We start from the raw sequence: 20,434 nt of genomic DNA on the forward strand, positions 1-20,434 counted from the left end.
CTTTTGATAGTTCCCTTTCTTTTGTGAGATGTTAATTTTGGTTGGATAATTTGGCTTTGTGGAGTTTTTTTGTGGTTGAACCATAACCCTTGGTTTTGAGAGGTTGTGGTGTTAGAAATACTTAGGTAGTGTGATGAGACGTACTTAGTGATTCTTATACCTAGATCCTTGATAAAGTGAGTGTATATTTGATTGGTGGATTTTGTGTTTCACGTGCGAGTTGCATTTGTTACTAAGGTTATAGAACTTGGCTTTGTTTATTTATGTTTGGGATACTAGTGTTTAGTACTTGACTTAAAATGGATGAAATTGAATGGTGGATTTAAGGATGTAGGATTGACTAAGTAAGTTGAGTTTATGATTAGCTTTCGTAATCACTTTGGACATGAGAATTTGATAATGTATATGTTACCAGGTGAGAAATACTAATTGTGGAATTATTAGTTGGTCTAAGTGAGTGATCTCAATTACTACTTGAGGTATGGTATGAGAGTGAGACTAAGCTACGCTGTTGGGAAGTCTTAGCGCTTGTTTTAATAACTATAAAAGATAATGGTATGGTTGACACTAGTTGGATATGGGTATAGCATTGTTGGAAACCTTGACCTTGATCTTGTGAAAGTTGTTTGTGGATATTTGAGGATTTGGAGTGATGAGGTCAGACTTGTAGTGAAGTACCTCGTTTCATGGAATAACTTAGGATGAAATAACATAAGTGTTTTGATGAAGTCTTTGAGAGTTATGCAGATATAAGTTTTGGTGGTTAGGAAGTTTTCGAAACGGTTTAGGATAATGTTGTTATTTGAGGTTTGAGTACCTGTCGTTTCCTTCTTGTCTAATCCCCTTTCTTCTTTGACCATAAGCGTTACCGTTGATACCTTATCTCCTTGCATCATCATGCTTCTCCTTACAATTTGATGTTAGTAATCTATGAAACTCTATCGTTGACATCCTTGTGGATTTGACTTCGAAACTTATCCCTATGAAATTCATCATAGCTCTCTTGTTGGTTAAGTTTGAACTCTCTTAACGTACTTTGTTTCTATGCTATCTAAGTTCCCTTCCCTTTTGTAAAACTTCTAAACTTTCAAGCAACTAGTTTTGATTCGTTGTTAAGAGTTGATGCTACTTTTGCATAACCTTACCTATTTTAAAGATTTGAAAATGAAAATTCGATTTAATTCCATATTTGTTTCTTGAGTATAGACTTCTTTACCATGATTTTAATTGCTAAACCCAAGATTTCTTTAAATTTTACCCAATTTCTCCTAACTCTGATCTATTTATGACTTCTTTGACAAAGTTTAATATCATATTTTCAGGAACTTGACTCCTTTTTGAGTTTAAAAGTAAAATCTTCATTTCTATTTTGGCTTTTGCAAGAGAAAATTTGAGTAGATTACCTTTCTCTTTTGATTTTAACGTTGATCGGATGATAGAACTCGTTATTGGAGACGTTTGATAACTTGTTCTACGCTTGTCGGCGAATGATTTTTGTTTTAAATTTCTCTTTGGCTTGGAAAGTCAGCGTTCTTGTGTGCACGACAAGAGCAATTTCGTTCCATGAATGAGACTTATACTTTTGAAAACTCTCCATTAATGTTTTTGAAAGTATTTTGATTTTTGATTTATACCAATTATTTACCTTTCAATCGGGTTCTGTCGGAAACTTTTATTTGAAACTTCTGGAAGATTTTATTTCTTATGGTAAGTAACCTTTTAATGTTTTGGTTACCGGTTTTAAAAGTCCAGTTTTATTTTTATAACCTTTCATTTCTACTTTCAAGTTTCGAGGACGAAAATTTTTAAAAGATGGGGTGATTGTAACACCCGCGAATTTTCCCTTTTGACATTTAAAATTTATTAAACCGTTTAATTACTTTATTATATATTTTTGAATTATTCAATTTAATTAATTTTATGTCAAACACGATTTTTATAAACGTATTATATAAAAGCTCATTTTTTTATACAAATACGTATTATTAAATTATTTTTTTAAGGCATGATTTATATAATAATATATGTATACGTATTTTTGGTCGGATAATAATAGTGACAGTAATAATAATAATAATCTTCGTCTTAATTTCCGTCTAACATTAGACCGTCACATTTCATTTTTGTACCTACTTTAAACCGGACCAACCAAAAACAAACAACACATTCACCTACCTATACTCTACTTTTAAATATCTTGTATATTATTATTATTATTATTATTATTATTATTATTATTATTATTATTATTATTATTATTATTATTATTATTATTATTATTATTATTATTATATATTATTATTATTATATATTATAATTGTTGTTGATTTGTAACCCGTCCCACCCCCTCTTTCTTTCTTTCTTCTTCATCCTTCTTTCGAAACAACAATAGCAACAACAACAAAAACACAGAGCTTCGTACTCCATTTTTGCGCGAGATTCAAACCCGGTTTTCTCCCTTGTTTCTCAACCAAAATCCATGAATTTTGCACCAATAGCTTCCCCATCTCGTCCTCCTTCTTTATATGCAAGAAAGAACCCAGCTTTCGTCCGGTTTCATTTCGACCGTCTTTCAAAGATGCGGTTTCTGAACTAATCTCTTCCATTTTTTGGTTTAGAATCACCCTTGGATGGTTCCTTGGACGTTTGAGAGATCAAAGACAGGTAACGATGATAGGTTACTCGACAAAGTGTCGATATTTCGCCTTTATGTGGTTTTTCACTCGTTTTTGTCGTAAAGTTCAAACCTTTATGCCTTCTCTTGTGTATGGTTGATTATGTAAGGTTAGTAGATAATTTACATGTTTGTTTGACTGCCTTTCATAGCTTAAATTCCTTAAGAGAACTCGGCCAAGTTTGTTCGATTGTTGCTGTGCTCCTTTACAGACTTCTATGACTGCTTTTTCTGACTTGTATTGAGCATCACTAGGGTGGATATTGTGGTGACTAGTCTTATTTGCGTCATGCTTGGTCTGTCTCAACATCCCCTTTTAAATTTTCCGTCTGAAACTGAGTGGTGATATGGGTCTTGGTGGCTGTTTGAAACGGACTGGTTAGAGGCAGAGTATTAACCCGTTTCAGGCCGGCATTGTGGTGGCTGACTTGACTGGTTATATTGGCTGGGTTGGGTGGACAATTAGATGGAGTAATGGTGATTGTCGAGTGAAGATATGAGACGGTTTGGGTGCGTGTTTGATCTCTGTTTTGGGACGAGTGGAGTGAGTTGTTTTCGAGGTTTCTAATCTTGTAGTAGCTGTGCTTTGGTCCCGTCTTGGAAATGTTTAAGAACTCGTATTTAATGACTCGGTTTGGTGTCTCGTCAATGGTTGTTTTTCTCTTGTCTTGGTGACGGGTTGTGGCCTGAACAGGTGCGGCCTGGTTGGGACCGTTCTGGTGGCCTGTTTCACGTGGCCTCGATGGCTTGTGTGACCCGGTTTTGGTACTAGTTATGGTATAGTTTTGTGTAGTTATGGGGCTGTTTTGAGTCGTGATGTTGGCGGGTCTGATGGCCTGCCTCATGGCTCTGATTCTGGGCAGGATTGGTGGTGATATCACACGGTTGTGATGGCTGAGTTGGGTGGTCAGTCGGGTGGGGCAAGGGCTGGTTGTATGGAAACGTGTATGGGCTGTTCAACGGTCTCTTGTGTCGTGGGTCGAGTTGTGTTTTGGCGCAAGTTAGGTGGTTTGAAATTATTTAATTTCCGTCTCATATTTATATAACGCAACTCGTTAATATTTCGTTTACTTATTATTCCAATTGAGTTTATTTGACTTTAAAAGTTGGGCTCATTATATTCTAATTATTGGGCTTGACTTGTAGTTATTGGGCCACATTCATATTATGGGTGTTTTCGGCGCTAAATTTATTATATATGGATCGTTTAAATTCCCGTCTCGAATTTTAATTATAACGTGGCTCGTTAAATATCGTTATTTTTCGTGTTTACTTTGTTGGACTCATTATTTAGTCTTTGGGCTCATCCTTGTTTAATGGTTGGGCTCACTACTCCTTAGTTTTTGGGCTCACCTTAAGTGTTGGGGTTACATGTTTCTTTCATTGGGCTTGTACATGTGTACATATATCATATGCTTGGGCCACACTTATTATGGTACTTCTAGTGTCCACTTCGGGATATTTGATTTATTTAAATTTCCGTCCCGTGTGTCATATAACGTAAATTATTCATTATCACTTGTTATATTTTAATTAACCGGCATGTTTAAATATAAAATGAAATATTTATTTTTGTGTTACAAGTACGAAAAGATTATTATAAATAATTACTTGTAAGAGTCGTATTCCTGTAGAAATCCCATTATACTGTCATATATGCTATAACGTATTACTCGACATATCTTTATGCCTTACTTGTGCCGTTCTGCCAAGTATTTGTTTACACCGCTCTCGTGCCGTTCTGCCGGGAGTTGGTTGATTCATGTTTTTCCCGCCCCTTTCAGACTGTTCTGCCGATTGTGGGTTAGCTCATATCGTATTCTGGTGACAATGCCTTTATGCTATACATTTTGCTTGACTTGTCTTTACGCCCCTTTCGGACTTTCCTGCCGATTATGGATTTAGCTCATATTTTCCGCCTCTCTCGGACTGTTCTGCCGATTGTGTGTTCTCGACTTCCGTTCTGTCGATCGAGTCTTGGATGCGGACTGTTCTGCCGCATGTCGAATCGGGGACCGTTCTGCCCCGAGAGTCTTGCCAGATTTAGACTAGGACTGAGTCTTGGGAGTACCATTGTCGTCCTACCAGGGGAACTATATATTTATATATGAGTAGTAAAGGTCTTGCTTGGTTATAGATATTGGTATTTGTCTCTCAAGGCAAGAGTTATCAGATCACATAGGAGCAAAGTGGGAATTAAGCTGCCGTTTTAATTCAGCGTGCGCTATTGTATCATTGGGCTGTTCCTTTTTTTTGGGGGTAAAATTGGGCTGTTCATTGTAAGACTAAGCCCTGTTGAAGTTCATTGATGGCTAGAAGATATGAGGCCTGGTAATTCAACCAAATTTTCAAAGCTAATTGCAAAGACGTAGTAATAATTAGTGGTTGTAAATTTAACAACTAGCTTTTCTGAATCGCCAGTTTTTGGGTTCACTTTTTTTTTGGGTGTATTTAATACAAAGAGGTTCAATTTTGGCACTTTTGTGCATCAGCAATTTACTATAGACGCTTTCGTGCATTCTCAAATATTTTCCATTTACAAACATATACATCCAATCTTTTGGAAGGAATTAGTGTTTTGAGTTCATTTTTTCCTTTTGCCTCCCAGAAAAAATAAAAAAATTGAGAATGAACCATACTTTAGAGTTTGGAAGCACGAAAGTGGTAATTAGATTACAACTCATTGGAAAAATGCTGAAATTCTGCATTCAAAATCTTGTAGGAGTACTTACAAATATAAGTGTACTCTAAAATACTGGATACCAAAGGGGTTTTGCAAATTAAATGAGATACAAGTCCACACAAAAAGTTCATCTAGTCTAGTAATCTACAATACTGCTGGCTATATAACCATGAGAAGTTTCCTTCGCATCTAATATTTTTCTTCCACTCATATTTCTTCTAGCTAACTGATCTACCAAATATGTTTGCGAACCTATTAAAGATAGAAAAAAAATTAATATTAATTATCCTTCATCGTCGCAAAACTTGGTGAATCAAAGAAGTTGATAAATGAGAATTAAAATATAGAAAGCTGAACAGCACAAGAAGTTAGTATACTTAACGCAGGGGGAACGACAAGAAAAAAATGAAGCAATGGTGTAAAAAAAAAATCGTAGTTATAGGTAGTCTGTACCTCTTATTGTGTAGGGTAGCCCATACAAACTATCCCCATGGATAATGGATATTAATGACATCTTTAACACACCTGTTAATAAGCATATCAGATTGTCAAAGATTAAAATCACAAAATCGAAATTATCATTCCTAGATCACCCTATTAATGTCTGAAATGTTGATTTAAGGACTTCAAAACTATCCAGCAATAACAAGTGATTGAGCAAAAATGCCTAAATATGGAGTTTTGTAGTAGGGTTACTCGAAACTGAAAATCAACAAGAGTGGTCATTAACAAGGGAGCTTTCAAACAGGTTTAAACATAGCGTATTTCTCACACTCTCAATGATCTATTTGATCTTACCGAATTTAGATGAAAGAAGCAACAAGGTGCATCATCTACAAATGATGATAACTTTTACCGGTTCATATGCTATAAGTCCTTTGTGCCATTAACAACATAGCCAAAATATCAAGTTACCAATGAGTCTTCCTAATGTGTCAAATCCGTAAATACAATTTGAAAATATATCATCATAAATCCTTTGTGCCATTAACAACATCACCCAAACTTGGCTAATGCTATAAGTTTTAGTTTTATGCAACTATTTGAACAATTTATGTGGAATAAAAACAATCATTGGTACATCATAGACAATAATGACAAAATATACCACCAAACAAGTTATCTATACTTTTGATTTTTAAGGATACAAATGACTCCCTCGTCCCCAATCATTTGTATACCTTTCATTAAAATACCTCCCGCAAAGAATAGAAAAGGTAAACAAATAAATGAGACGGAGGTAAAAGTAACATAAACCAATTTTATCAAGGCCTTGTCTTTTGGATAAATATCTTACAACTAATCTCGCTCGAATTTGTTCTTAGGCAAATGAATCAACTGACATTTTCTACTTATTAACTCATTCCAATGACATCATCACAATAACATGAACAATGACATCTCAAGTGTCAAACGAGAATAAGAAAGCCAAATGACATCAGAAAATAATTATCTATATGTGGGGGCGACAATGTTAGCCCAAGTAAGCAAGGTTGTATTATAGAGAGAAAAGTGAAACATTTCAGCATGAGACAAAAGGTGAACAATTGACTAAGACGGAATTGTATAGTACAGTAAAAATAATTATAATGTCAACGCCTTAACAAAAGATTAACAATTTGAAAGTCAAAACAAAGGAAACTCAAGGTTAAAATTAAGTGATAAAATTACAATTAAACACAAATTACCTGGTAGGGGCAACCAATTCCATTGAAAGACATTGTGGCACAGAGCGTCAGTGTTGGAATTCAATTATCGCTTAAATAATCCTTATTATGAAGCAAATCCCTAACTTACTCACATACGAGCATGAACCTAATATAACGTGAGAAAATTAACAACAATAAATATGAATTATCACATAAATTGAATTTTAGACAAGAAAGCTTAACTTCTGGAAAAAGAGATTCATACAGGGAAAAAAATTGAATGGAGAAAATAAAATACCTGGCCCCAAGAAAGGTAGATGAAAACCTAAATATGAAGTATTTCAGCTCGAGATCGAGTTATCAACTTGTGCTTTCTCATTGAAAAAATTGAGATTTAGGAGATTTAGATGAAGGCAGTTTAAAGTTTAAACTTCTAAGAGAGTGGAGAGATAAACCGGCAAGTGAAATGAATTTTTTCAACTGCTTAGGTAGGGTTTTGAGATAAATAGGCCCAATTGGACTCTTGACAACCGACCGGGTACACTAATTTCTCTATGACGCCTTGAGAGAGCGCCAACATGAAAGCGTCAATATATCAAGGGTTTTGTAGTAGGGTCACCTCCGACAATTGCACTCAATCACAAGACAGCCCGTAAGGTGAGATAACACACTGACCTAGCTGAATCTTTTAACCAAGAATATACAAAAGAATAAGAAAGACCGACATAATTTGTCATTTCTCACTATATAGTCGCCATCTTTATCACCTATCTACAGTTTCCCAAGTCCTCTTTTTTAAAGGGTAATGAAAGAGAAGAGAGGAAATTCTGAAACTCTATCGTGACAATAAGTGTCCAACAAACAAAGACAAGATAAGAGAAGTGGTTTACCCCTCATTTTGAGTTCCATCACACCGTCGATTTTGTTTTTTTTATGAAATCCTGTCAGAAAGCCTGAATTGTAGAATAGTGACCTCAATACACCTACAAGGTCCGGAATTTTGGTACGGGGAGAATCAAGGATATGAAAAACTAAAGAGAGCGAATTATACTGGTATAGTGGTATATATGGCCTCATGAGATACTTCGAAGTATTAACATATCCACGTCCAAGTAAAAGCTAAAAGAAATGGCAATTAAACGCAAAATCCCAATAAACGCCAATTCTACCCAAAAAAAGAAATACCTCAGACAAACACACTGATGTGACTCAGTTATCCGAAAAACAACAACCCACAATCAAACCCTAGAACCAGTTCAATCAGGAGAACTTACCATCAACTGTCGACTTACCGCCATTAAATCAAACTAACCCCAATAAAGTCATAACTCTTTTAAGAGGGAGCACTTACCATCAACTTTCGACCAACCGCTATCTCACACAGGAATCACCCTGACAAAAAAACAAACAAATTAAACATCATCCAGCAGAATAAACCGCTAGGCAGACCACGTAAACCATACAGTACTCTAAAAATTTTTTTATGACCTAAAAAGCCACCTTAATTAATCAAACTAATTTCTCAAGACCTAATGATTCTAATTCATTGCACAATATCATAATTTAGAGAGTTAATTAAGTTGATTATTACAATCTTAGTACTTTTTTCATGTGACCTAAACTTGTGTGAGCTCGTAATTTTCTTTGCAATGTTGTTCAGTCAAAACTCATAAATAAAGTTAAGTGGCATGCTCATAAATATAAAGTTAATTTCAAGCTGCCATGGTGCCATCTAAATAAAAAAGGGACATGTAGATGATACCTATGCAAGAGAAATTGAATGGCCGTAGCTACAGTCCCGTTTGACGAAGTCCTGACATGAAGTGAAAAGTAGTTAAATGATTGGTTAAAAACCCTGTAATCCAATAATACCAGTGGCGTAGAAATGGATCAACTGAACACCTGACATGAAACTCCCGAACTAAAACAGCAATCCCAATCGCATAAATATATCAAAAGAGCTACCATGCCTACCATAACCAGACTCGGAGAGAGCTAAAAGCGGAGCCCTGCCAAAGCTGCTTCGATTTTCAAGGTTCCCGCAACCTGGCTAATGACTACTCGTTTACAGACACTACTCTTATAACTGCCCTACATTTTAAAAACAAAAAACCCTTACACAAGCAAAAGATCAAAAGAGCTACCAAGCTTACCATCATCAGAAGAAGCAAAGAGAATGAGACCGTCATACAAGTTATTTTTCCCAGAAGTAAAACCTGCAAAACACTGAATTAAAGAGTAATCATCAGCCAAAGTAAGCCAAACTAAAATATTCTAAAACACTGAATTTAAAAGTTAACCAATAACCGATTAGATCCATATACAACTACCGCACCCAAGCCCCAAATCATCTGATTCTGTTAAGTAATGAACAAACATAAATAATGGCAGTAGTAAACAATGTCGAAACAATAGGTTGGGTTACATAAGTCCCCAAAAAACATAGATGAACTCCTCGGGCAAAAAATTTACCTGTTGGAACTCCTCTGCATTCTGAGACAGCAATGATCAGGCAAAAAATGAACTCTTTTTTATTTACTTTTTTCCGTCAAAAACACGGATATCCAAACGACGTTACAAGAATTAGTATAATGCTTAGGGACCAACATCGTGTTGGCTTCCACTAATGTCAGAACACCCAGCATGTAAGCCACTGACAGTACTTCAAACCATGAATTCGACACACAGATCTCCTGTTTAAGCAAAAACAAAAAATCGTAATTTCAGAAGATATACAACAAAGGGCTTAGTTTATGCTACCAAACAACAGAAATTACTCAAGTTATCAAAATTTTCGACCATTTATCTTTCAGACTTTCCTGTTTACCATCGATAGTTCTCCATTTGAACTGTACTGCCTCTATTGCACCGCACTCTGAAAACATCAAGACACATTCAATTTATAACAACGAAAAATAACGCAGAATTGTCAGTGAGGGATGGTATTCATGACATAGGTACAAAAACCGTCAAAATCCAAAACTCCCAAGTGTCTCTCTTTACACGGGAAAATCTAAAAATTGGTAAAAGTTCAGGATTTCAGACTAAGAAAATAGACTAAATCTCAGACCTTTAATAGTCAATCCAAACAGAACAGGCAGGTACTCTTCAAGACCCTGCTTAATCTCAGATATAGCCGAAACATCTACACCAAACCACCCACATTATCAATAAGCGAAACACATATACTCCGCAAGTTCTACCCAAAAACATATATATGACACGGTCTCACATGTATTACAAACCCATCAACAATATACTCAAAAGAATTCTACAAAAGTATTTGGGTTAGTCTAACATATGAGACCGTCTTTCAAAAAGTAAATTCCCTACCAGTATCCTCCGACAACAGAATAATGTGATTGCGTAGAGGATTCCTTTCGGAATCTATGACAGGTGTTCACATACAAAGTCGCCAACGTAGATCAATGGCAACAACAGGAAGCCACTCCTCGCCTGTGGTGGCAACCTTGTAGCGCACAGCACAACCTATTCCATCTTTTTTCCCAGGCCCTGAACCTCAAAGGAATCCATCACAATAAAGCTCACATAACACCTGCAACATGGTAACCACCTAAATCGAGAAAGGATTTTAGTTTGGAATAGACATCAGAAAGTAAAAACTGGGATTAGGATTACCCGCTCATGCTACCTTCCATCGCACCAGTGGTAGGCTTTGTGTAGGTACATGATACCGTCGTTTTGTATCAAAATTAAATTTATAAATCCGAACTAAAACTATAGCTAGTGATAGTAAGGGTCGAACCACAGAGAGACAAGATCAATTCTATTTGCTATTTTTAATCTATTGAAGTAACAATTAAATGGGGGTTTTGAATTTGTTTGATTCTAGAAGCTAATTGGCAAAATAAGAAATTTCTCAAATAAGATAAAAGGGAGATCAGGAACTTCGGTTCACCATGGCTAAGGTCAGGTCAAAAAGGTAGCAGAGGTCCTGTAATACGGTCTCAGGAAATATGAGCAAGCCTTTCGATCAATGCTCAACTTTAACCTTACGGTCTTCTAATTCCCTAGAATTTCTCAAAGCTTTCGCTCAAAGGAAATTCCAAAACTAATGAAAACCTAACCTACTAATCTTTCAATCTAGCAAAACGGGTTTATCAAAAGGAAATAAGATCGATACGGAAGAAATCATACTAATAAAATCGACCCTACTTTACGCCATGGCTCACCTAGTTCCCAATCAAGATAATTAGCTATGCATGATTAAGACTATAACAATTGCAAAATTAAAGACATAGAATGAAATTGACATGATTGAATTGAAATTAAAATAGAGGATTAAAACTGAATTACTTGAATATAAATTGGTCACAACAAGAATTAAAAGACGAGAATAAAAGAAGATTGAAATTAAATTAAAGCTTACTAAGGAAATTGAAGAACAACAATTAATTCGAATCTCTGCCTCCACTTCGTGTCTCCAAAAACTAGATCTAAAACTTCAGTTGTTGAATAATAAAAAGCATGACCTAAATTATTGTTGCCTTCTACTGATAAACGTTCCCCAAAAAGTTAATTAAAAGTGGGCTTTCAAAATACTAAAGCATAAAATAAACCACAGCTTCGCGGCCTGGTCGATCGACCAAGTGGCACGGTCGATCGACTAACCAGTACAGTGCTGTTTCTTCTGCTGAACTTCCACGGTCGATAGACTGAAGGTGTTGGTCGATCGACCAACTACGCTGTGCAGTAACTTCCTTTTCTCTTCCAATCAGCCTCTTCACTCCATGCACGCATCCCGAGGTGAACAGGTCCGAACTCCCATCTTCCAAGTTTCCATAAAGTTGCTTCCGGAGGAGGATTTAAGCTTCATTTAGCTCACTTCCACACATTCCTACAATAAATCATAGAAATTCCAAAGTAAACCGTTTCGGGAGAAATAGTAGCTTTAAGCTAACAAATACGCATAGAAATACGTGCCAAAACTGCAAATAAAGTGTATAGAATATGCACGTATCAAATCTCCCCAAACCAAACCTTGCTTGTCCCCAAGCAAGCACCATGACCTGACTAAAAACCTCTAATGGAACGGATTTCATGCTCAGAGCTAATACAAACCATCATACCCAACCAATTTAATGCGGCTGTTAACATCCAAGTATCTTGTCAAGTGCAAACGAGTTGAACATGTTAAAGAATTTGCAAAACCTTCGACCTTGCAAGACTCGTATATATCGGACTCTCACGGGTCGCTCATTCGCTCATTTAAGTACAAGGTAAGATATATTGTGCAAGACAGAAGAGTTATAAAAATAAGACTCTCACCTATCTACGACCCATAAGAACATGCCTGCAATCTAACATGAATAAAGTCTCTACAGCCGTGCATATGCATTCCAACCATTTAATGACCATGACACACGCCGAGGCAAATTGGGATTGTGAGGCTAGAGGTAAAAAGAGGCTAAAATGAATTTGGGAAAGAGGGGTTAGGCCGAGCTAATAACCACTAAACCAAATTATAAGCAAATCCACTTCTTACTTCCACTTACCAAAAATAACACCAATGCTCAACTATCATGAGCGTAGAACTCACAATTCTCCAATAACACCAAAGCCAGTCCACCTGGATTTCAGCTTACCAGGAAATAAACGGATACGAGCATTAAAAAGAAGTACCTTATCGCCAATATGGAACTCGCGCTTAATGATTCTCTTGTCGTGCCAGCGCTTTGTTTTCTCTTTGTAGATCCTAGCATTATCATAGGCCAGCAACCTAAATTCCTCCAGCTCATTTAGCTGTGTCATACGTTTCTCACGAGAGAGGTTAGGATCCAAATTCAAATCACAAATAGCCCACCAAGACTTACGCTCCAACTCAACAGGTAAATGACATGTCTTACCATAAATCAATCGGAATGGTGACATCCCAATTGGCGTTTTAAACGCGGTCCTATAAGCCCATAAGACACCATCTAACTTAAGACTCCAATCTTTCCGTGATTTAGAAACAACTTTAGCTAAAACTTCTTTCAATTCTCGGTTAGAAATTTCAACTTGACCACTAGTTTGGGGATGATACCCAAACCTCTACGATTTGGACACCGAATTTAGTCAATAAAGCACTAAGTTGTTTCTCTTTAAAATGCATTCCACCATCGCTGATGACAACCCTAGGGATACCAAAACGAGGGAAAATTAAATAGCTTAATCACGGCTTTTGCATCACAATGGGAAGTAGCGATAGCTTCTAACCATTTGGACACATAATCTACAGCTACGAGGATATATTTATTACCTTGACTGCTCGGAAAAGGTCCTTGATAATCAATGCCCCAGACATCAAAAATCTCAACCTCTAGAATGCCTACCTGTGGCATCTCATGTCTCTTTGAAATATTCCCCGATCTTTGACAAGCATCACACTCAGCAACAAAATTGTGACCATCTGCATGCAAAGTTGGCCAATAGAAACCAGATTGGAGTACCTTAGCCACAGTCCCGGATGGACCATGGTGACCACCATAGGCAGAAGAGTGGCAAGCTTCTAGGATAACCTTCACCTCCCATTGAGGCACACATCTCCGGATAAGACCGTCTGCGCATTCCTTGAAATCATAAGGATCATCCCAAAAGTATTGTCTAGCATCATAAGCGAACCGCTTCTTCTGCTGCCATGAAAGCTCGGGTGGTATCTTACCTGTCACAGCAAAATTAGCGTAATCAGCAAACCACGGAGGTGGATAAGACCCCGAATTAGTAATAGTTAACAGACTCTCATCAGGAAAAGAATCATTAATGGGTAACGAATCCTCCCCTTCTGTCAGCTGTAGACGAGATAAATGGTCAGCCACCACATTCTCTGCACCTTTCTTATCTTTGATCTCCAAATCAAACTCCTGCAAAAGGAGTATCCACCTCAAAAGCCTCGGCTTCGCATCCTTCTTAAGAAAGAGAGTCTTCAACGCTGCATGGTCAGTATAAACAATAACCTTAGAACCTAACAAATAAGACCGAAATTTATCTAAGGCAAAAACTACAGCTACAAACTCCTTCTCAGTGGTGTAATAATTGACTTGAGCCTCATCCAGAGTTCGTCTTGCATAATATATGGCATTCAAAACTTTATTTTTCCGCTGTCCCAAAACTGCACCAATCGCATAATCGCTGGCATCACACATAATCTCGAATTGGAGGTCCCAATCAGGTGGCTGAATGATTGGCGTAGAAAATAGAGCCTCCTTTAACCTGTTAAAAGCTAAAAGGCACTCATCAGTAAACTCAAAGACAGCATCCTTAAGGAGCAATTGTGTAAGTGGTTTAGCAATTTTTGAAAAATCCTTAATGAAACGCCGATAAAAACAAGCGTGACCAAGGAAACTCCTCACTCCTTTAACATTCACGGGAGGAGGCAGTTGCTCAATCACCTGCACTTTTGCCATATCAACATGTATACCCTTATCAGAAATCAGATGCCCTAATACAACTCCCTCATTGATCATGAACTGACATTTTTCCCAGTTTAAAACAAGATTAACATCAATACAACGCTGCATGACTTTATCAAGATTAGCTAAACAACGATCAAAGTCATTACCATAATTTGAGAAATCATCCATAAATACCTCCATAATGTTCTCTATATAATCAGAAAAAATCCCCATCATGCACCTCTGAAAGGTAGCTGGGGCGTTACACAATCCGAAAGGCGTGCGGTATGCAAAAACACCGTGGACAGGTAAAAGTGGTCTTACTCTGATCATCCGGATGAATAGGGATCTGAAAGAACCCTGAATATCCGTCTAGGAAACAGAAAAATTTGTTAGAAGCAAGTCTTTCAGTCATTTGGTCAACAAAAGGGAGGGGGAAGTGGTCTTTCTTGGTGGCGGCATTCAACTGTCTATAATCAATGCACATCCGCCACCCTGTCACAACTCGCGTTGGTATTAATTCATTTTTCTCATTTTTAACCACGGTAGTCCCTCCTTTCTTCGGAACTACCTGAACTGGGCTAACCCACTTGGAGTTGCCAACTGTATAAATAATACCTGCATCGAGTAGTTTCATCACCTCGGCCATAACAACTTCCTGCATCTTCGGGTTCAAGTTGCATTGACCCTGTCTGTAAGGCTTGTGGCCTTCTTCCAGCTCTATCCTGTGCATACAAATATCAGGGTTGATGCCCTTAATATCATCCAAAGAATAACCTAAAGCTTTCCTGTTTTCCTTAAGCACACACATCAAAGCAGAAAGCTGGTCATCATTAAGCTTGGCACTAACAATAGCTGGGTACTGCTCCGTATCATCTAGAAAAACATACTTAAGATTAGTAGGAAGTGGCTTACGCTCTGGCACCTTTACCTCTACAGCATAGGCAAAATCAGCTTCAATGGTATAGCAAGTGTTTCCCAAATTTTCGTTGGCCAGGCTTATGAGCATCTCATCTTCTTCCTCTGTGAGGTCGTAGCTTTCCATTGAGGCTACCAAAACATCTAGCTCCTCAAAGATTCTCCATTTGTATTATCCGCACACTCATCTAAACGGGTTAGATCGCTAGGGGATCCTTGGCTAAGGATTCCCTCCCGATTTACAATTAACCACCTGCTCAACAATATCAACGGAATAACACGTATCATCATCAGCAGGTTCAGTCGCCTTACGAGCAAGACTGAACTCAATTGTGTCATCCCCTACCTCTAACGTTATGATTCCGCGTTTGATATCTATTACAGCCCCAGCTATATGTAAAAATGGTCTACCAAAAATAATAGGTATCTGACTGTCCTCTACAATGTCCAAAACAACGAAATCGACAGGAATAAAAAACTTACCCACTTGAACGGGTACATCCTCTAAGACTCCTAAAGGTCTCTGAGTCGATCTATTTGCCATCTGAAGGGTAATATCGGTCACCTTAAGTCTACCAATATTTAGCTTTTCGCAAACAGAATATGGCATGAAACTGACACTGGCCCCTAAATCACAAAGGGCCTTTCCAATTTCGTGGTTACCTATAGTGCAAGGAATTGAAAAGCTACCCGGGTCCTTTAATTTAACTGGCATGTTAATTTGCGAAAGAGCATTACATTCTTCCACAAAAGCAACACCACCATCATCATGAAAATTTCTCTTACGATTCAAAATGTCTTTCATAAATTTAGCGTAGGAGGGTACCTGGGTAATTAGATCAGTGAAAGGAATGGTTACCTCAAGATTCTTGACCATCTCCAAAAACTTACCAAACTTGCGCTCCAACTTAGTATTCTTTAAACGCTCCGGATACGAGACTGCAACACTGGTCGTAGGATCAGCAACCTTCGGCTTCCGTAAATTTAAAACCACCGTCAAATCATCAATAACTATAGAATCATGCAAATTAATTGACGGATTTGCGTCCTGCGCTGGAGACCCAGTCGATCGACCATTGGGCTCGGTCGATCAACCAAATACACTGGGTTCGAACAGTTTCTGGTAAGAAACTCCTTCGTCAGGAACTTCGGTCGATCGACTGATATTGTTGGTCGATCGACCACATGCGCTGGGTTCAATTAGTTTCTGGTCAGAAACTTTTTCATCAGAGATTCTGGTCGATCGACTGATGTTGTTGGTCGATCGACGGGTAATCTTGGGCAAGAAAGCTCGTTTCGCACCGAATTTAAGTCTGACTTTTCAGCATTTTCCGAGCCTTTTCTTGATTTATCAGGACCGTCATATGAGAGACCACTGCGGAGGTGAATTGCATTAAGTGTCTCGATAGGAGCCTCACATTTGCTTGAAGAATTGGCGACTTGGTTAGCCGCTAAAATCTCTAACTGCTTTGCAAAATTCTTTGCAGATTCAATCCCAGCTTCTTCTATTTTCGTGACTTGAACCAAAAGAGCTCTGATTATTTCTCTCAACTCCGCGGTCCCATCTGAGTTATGAACAAGAATTTCAATTTCTCTCTCAGAAACCTTAGAAGTCTCGAGCTTTTCGAGCCGGGCTGTAAAAGAAGCTATGAGTGTCGCAACGGCACTCATTTCATCACTTGGCTTTCGCGAGTTAACACGTGAACTCCCAAACTCAGCTCTATGGACTGCCATCTCCTCAATAGTGTTCCAACCTTTATTCTGACCAGTATTATTTTGGAACCTACCATTCGCAGCTGCATCCAGGATAACCTTGTAGTCATCATATAAAGAATTGTAGAATAAGTTGCAAAGGTACCACTGCTGGAAACCGTGGTGAGGAACAGACCGAACCAAACTCTTGAAACGTCCCCATGCTTCACAAAATTCCTCATCAGGTCCTTGCTGGAAATTTGTAATTTTGCTCCTCAAGGCATCAGTCTTTGCGAGTGGGAAGTATTTTTTGTAGAAAGCTAATGCTAGAGATGTCCAATCTGTGACTCTAGCTGCTACCCTATCAAGGTAGCGGTACAAATCTCGCGCAGAATCCTTCAAGGAGTATAAGAACATCATCTCCTTTACTTCATCTTGGGTCACCCCAGCCGGTACATGGTATGGAGCAATGATGAGTCCGTGAAAATTTCCATATGCTTCAAAGGATCCTCGTCCGGTAGACCAGCAAACTGATTTTTCTCCACTAAATCGATATAGGAGGAACGGAATTCGAAATGACCATGAGTATGGGTGGGTAAATCGTATCCCTTTGGAACATGCTGCACTTGTGGCTGAAGATTATCATATATTGTAGTCATGATCGCAAAACTGAGAGTACTCAAGCCTTCCTCTCAAAAATCTGTCCTCTAACTGTGCAAAAGCAAAACTAGAAGCAAGAGTAAGCAACGGCCTCAAGGAACCAAAGTTCCTTGAGACAAGAAAAATAAACTAAAAATAAAGCAAACAGAATTACACCGTCTCCCCGGCAACGGCGCCAAAATTTGATACCGTCGTTTTGTATCAAAATTAAATTTATAAATCCGAACTAAAACTATAGCTAGTGATAGTAAGTGTCGAACCACAGAGAGACAAGATCAATTCTATTTGCTATTTTTAATCTATTGAAGTAACAATTAAATGGGGGTTTTGAATTTGTTTGATTCTAGAAGCTAATTGGCAAAATAAGAAATTTCTCAAATAAGATAAAAGGGAGATCAGGAACTTTGGTTCACCATGGCTAAGGTCAGGTCAAAAAGGTAGCAGAGGTCCTATAATACGGTCTCAGGAAATATGAGCAAGCCTTTCTATCAATCCTCAACTTTAACCTTACGGTCTTCTAATTCCCTAGAATTTCTCAAAGCTTTCGCTCCAAGGAAATTCCAAAACTAATAAAAACCTAACCTACTAATCTTTCAATCTAGCAAAACGGGTTTATCAAAAGGAAATAAGATCGATACGGAAAAAATCATACTAATAAAATCGACCCTACTTTACGCCATGGCTCACCTAGTTCCCAATCAAGATAATTAGCTATGCATGATTAAGACTATAACAATTGCAAAATTAAAGACATAGAATGAAATTGACATGATTGAATTGAAATTAAAATAGAGGATTAAAACTGAATTACTTGAATATAAATTGGTCACAACAAGAATTAAAAGACGAGAATAAAAGAAGATTGAAATTAAATTAAAGCTTACTAAGGAAATTGAAGAACAACAATTAATTCGAATCTCTGCCTCCACTTCGTGTCTCCAAAAACTAGATCTAAAACTTCAGTTGTTGAATAATAAAAAGCATGACCTAAATTATTGCTGCCTTCTACTGATAAACGTTCCCCCAAAAAGTTAATTAAAAGTGGGCTTTCAAAATACTAAAGCATAAAATAAACCACAGCTTCGCGGCCTGGTCGATCGACCAAGTGGCACGGTCGATCGACTAACCAGTACAGTGCTGTTTCTTCTGCTGAACTTCCACGGTCAATAGACTGAAGGTGTTGGTCGATCGACCAACTACGCTGTGCAGTAACTTCCTTTTCTCTTCCAATCAGCCTCTTCACTCCATGCACGCATCCCGAGGTGAACAGGTCCGAACTCCCATCTTCCAAGTTTCCATAAAGTTGCTTTCGGAGGAGGATTTAAGCTTCATTTAGCTCACTTCCACACATTTCTACAATAAATCATAGAAATTCCAAAGTAAACCGTTTCGGGAGAAATAGTAGCTTTAAGCTAACAAATACGCATAGAAATACGTGCCAAAACTGCAAATAAAGTGTATAGAATATGCACGTATCAGTACACGTATTGAAGAGCGAGGAACAATAGACGCCACAGTAATGGAATATGAAGCACTACAGTGGAAAATGGTAAGGGCTCATCTGAAAAAATAGAAAGGGTAATTAGTAATAGGAACACATAGAAATTTGGCGGCATACCCAGGGTTGTTGAATCAGAAACCGAACCACTGTGAATGCCAAGGTAAGAGACACGTCAAAAATCAAACAGTCGCCTCTTTTGATGAGTCGGAAAGTGCAGTTTAGACCGCCTGACCGACAAGAACAAAGCTGGTGGTAGGCTAGTGCCTAACTTCAAGATTAAACAATTCCTGCTTATCCACCAAGAGCATCAAGCCAAATCAGGAAAAAACATAATAAAAAAAATTGTGATAACTGCATAGAATTTTATTCTAAATTTTAGCAAAAACAATTTATTAAATTTATAAACGAAAAGAAAAAAAACTAATATTTCTAATACCTTTGAAATTTGAGAAGTTTTTGAGAAATTGGGAAACTGCCCTATGTCAATTAAATAAACTTCAATTTTATTTGCAATTGAGCATTTGAGAGACCTAATTCTAACTAATTTGATTCTCAGCTTCGGTCGCGATGCAGTTGCAATATCGGCTCTATCACTAATTGCGAACAATATCGCCTTAAAGTACGGTAAAATGCGGTCACAGTAAACTCCAAACTTATATAAATTAGTCGTGTATCGGTGTCACGGTCGATATTGAGAAGTATGCTTGGAAGTCTAGCTAGATCGGATTAGGCATTATAAAACATCCGGTATAGTAAAGATCTGTATTTATGTGCTTCGACATAACTACACAGAGGTTATTACTATTGTCCACAACCATATTTCAACTAAAATGAGAATAAGTAACCCCCAAGCACAAGCAAATGAATAATACTCTTATCCCTAAATCGAATGGTTGATATACTTTAATGGGATAAGTGACACCAGCAGCAAATAACAAAAATGGAAAACCACAAACATAGCAACATAAATTTTCTAGCAGAAATAACAAATAGCAAAGAAGAAAAAGAATGGGTGAAACTCACAAGAACCGCAACCAGTTTTGTGTCAGGACTCCATACTGCTTGTAGACTCTCACCTTCTCTCTGGAGTGAGTCTGAATCTCTCTTATACTTTCCCAGTCTCACCTTGTGCTAATTAGCCAAAACAGATGTCAAACCAAAGCAAATTAGCAATAGTTTCCAATCGCAGTATTCCATTTATATTGATTACAAAACAGTGCTCTTATAGAGGAAATCCATCAGCAAATCTTCAAACATAACAGC

General features: G+C 37.6%; 1 long non-coding RNA gene and 1 other non-coding gene across 3 annotated transcripts; one reads left to right on the plus strand and one right to left on the minus strand.

Annotated features, from left to right (window-relative positions):
- Nucleotides 1-5,357: 5,357 nt before the first annotated feature.
- On the minus strand, nucleotides 5,358-7,520 carry LOC141634340 (uncharacterized). 2 transcript variants are annotated; one of them, XR_012539063.1, is made up of 4 exons: nucleotides 7,332-7,520; nucleotides 7,046-7,172; nucleotides 5,811-5,882; nucleotides 5,358-5,609 (listed from the first exon to the last, which is right to left on the minus strand). It is a non-coding gene; the product is annotated as an uncharacterized LOC141634340 (long non-coding RNA). The 2 variants fall into 2 exon arrangements; XR_012539064.1 differs by lacking the exon at nucleotides 5,811-5,882 and having other exon boundaries at nucleotides 7,332-7,519.
- A 9,665-nt stretch (nucleotides 7,521-17,185) lies between these two features.
- Nucleotides 17,186-17,294, plus strand: LOC141636797 (small nucleolar RNA R71). Its single transcript, XR_012541382.1, has one exon. It is a non-coding gene; the product is annotated as a small nucleolar RNA R71 (small nucleolar RNA).
- Nucleotides 17,295-20,434: the final 3,140 nt, after the last annotated feature.

This window comes from Silene latifolia, chromosome Y, assembly GCF_048544455.1.
Source record: "Silene latifolia isolate original U9 population chromosome Y, ASM4854445v1, whole genome shotgun sequence".
Lineage (NCBI taxonomy): Eukaryota > Viridiplantae > Streptophyta > Magnoliopsida > Caryophyllales > Caryophyllaceae > Silene > Silene latifolia.